Below are 2,222 nucleotides of genomic sequence, written 5' to 3' on the forward strand. Positions count from 1 at the left end.
TTGCCAGACTTGGTGGTAAAAAAAATACCAAAGAAAATACTTTAATTACATTGCGATGTGCTGACTGCTAACAAATTGGTTGAAACTATAATAAAAACTGCGTACAATATGTCACATAGTTATTTTTTTTAAATACACAAAAACAGCTCGTTTTCATGTTTTCACTGTCATGTTATTGACTTTAATATTTGGTATTCGTGGAATTTCGCCACAGTGAGGCCGTATATATGCCAAGCAATTGATTCGATTATTTTAAATAGCTAATCGAATAATACTAGTTGTATCATTCTCCACGCTGACAAAAATTCAGAGAAATTGTAAGTCGTCGCTTTGATTTTGGGATAAAAATTGCTACTCGGCAACCTGATGATCAAGGTCTTTGCATAAACGCAATACGTATACGAATTTTTAAGCTTTCTACCCGACTTCAAATACACAGCATACAGTGCTGCAATTAGCAACAAAAACTATACTTGCTGCAGGTCTCCTTTTTTTTTTTGGCAACAAGTAGAAATTTCCCCCTCTATTGCCATGCAGAACTCAAGATCGAGAGGCTCATCGTCGAGGCCACACCGTCGACCAGCCGCAGCTGCAGAAGTTACAAGCGTCAAGAAAAGCGAATCGAACACAAAGCTTAACACCACGGAGGCTGCCTACAATCAAGTGGGCAACGATGATAACGCGTGCGTGGTGTGCTTTAAGAACGTGGAAATCTATTCAATCGGAGACTGCGATCATCCCGTTTGCTATGAATGCTCTACACGAGGGTATTGTGCCAGCAGAACGAGTGCCCCATCTGTCGGCATGTGCTGTCCAAGGTAAGTCCTTTATATGCTTGTGTTTTATATAAATATTATACTGAATATATGTATAAAATGTTTCCCATGCAGGTTCTATTTACACTGGAAAAGCTGCCTTATCGCGAACTTGAAGCTCGCAATCGTTCCGATTCTATAGCAAGAAGTATCGCATTGGCTTCTGTACCGCCGACATTCAGCAGAAATTCTATAAGCTACTCGATCATCCCTGTCCCAAGTAAGTTTCCAGTTTGCTTCTGTGTTACAATTGAAATAATAAATTACAATTGAATAGGTGTAATGTGCCGCCTTATCGCACCTTCGAGGCGCTGCGCAATCATGTTCTACGCGAACACCAAATGTATTTCTGCGATCTGTGCGTAAAGAATTTGAAGATCTTTACATTCGAACGCCGCTGCTACACCAGCCGAGCTGGTAACACACAACGCGAAGGGCGATCCGGAGAACACATCGCATCGTGGGCATCCGCTGTGCGAGTACTGCAATGAGCGCTACGTGGATCGTGATGAGCTCTTCCGTCATTGAGACGCGATCATTACTTTTGTCACTTTTGCGATGCCGATGGCTGCAATGATTTTTACAAGTGAGTTGCATGTTACCAAATCAAAATGTCAACTATAACTTATGCTTATTTCTCTACCTTTCAGCGTCTATGCAGACTTGGCAGATCATTTTCGCAAGGAGCATTTCCTCTGTGAGGAGGGCAAATGCGCCACGGAGGAGTTTACGGGCGCCTTTCGCAATGAGATTGAATATAAAGCGCATGTGGCCAGTGTTCATGGAAAAAACGTTGAACAAACAGCAGGCCAAGCAAACGCGCACATTGCAGCTGGAGATTACGCTGGGACCACGCGGGCGACGCGGCCAAAATGAACAAGGCATTACAAACATGAGATCACGGTGTGTAGCCTTTGCAAGGACACTAATTTCTCCTATTATTTAATATTGTATTTTTTTTTTTTTTGCAGAAACGATGAGCATCAAGACTATTTGGATGAGCTGCCCTCGAGCAGCACACAGCGCAGCCAGCCCGTTACCATTGATGCCGGCAACGAGGAAGAGTTTCCCATGCTGGCTGGCTTTACACCTGGTCCGAATGTGTCTTTGGTTAGGGCGCCGCCACCGTCCATGCGGAATTGAGCGGCACCCGGGCCTAGCACGCACCAAAGAAAACTTTCCAGCTCTGGGTGGCGCTGCTGGTGGCAATATATCCAACGCCTATAACAGTTATGCCAGCGCCCGAGCTGCTGCCCCGCAGCCTGCAGTGGCTAACTTTAAGAAGTCCGCTAGCTCAGGCGGTGCTGCTGGCGGTACTTCTGGCGGGCGCTGCAGTAGCGCGTGCCAATGCTCCGGCTAATGGCATGTTGCTGCATGTTTCGAATCGTCCAGCTGCCAAACGGCAGC

At 45.5% G+C, this 2,222-nt stretch overlaps 1 pseudogene; it reads left to right on the plus strand.

Moving 5' to 3' along the window:
• Nucleotides 1–107: 107 nt before the first annotated feature.
• Nucleotides 108–2,175, plus strand: LOC116650389 (E3 ubiquitin-protein ligase ZNF598-like; annotated as a pseudogene).
• Nucleotides 2,176–2,222: the final 47 nt, after the last annotated feature.

Source organism: Drosophila virilis, unplaced genomic scaffold (assembly GCF_030788295.1).
Source record: "Drosophila virilis strain 15010-1051.87 unplaced genomic scaffold, Dvir_AGI_RSII-ME tig00000015, whole genome shotgun sequence".
NCBI lineage: Eukaryota > Metazoa > Arthropoda > Insecta > Diptera > Drosophilidae > Drosophila > Drosophila virilis.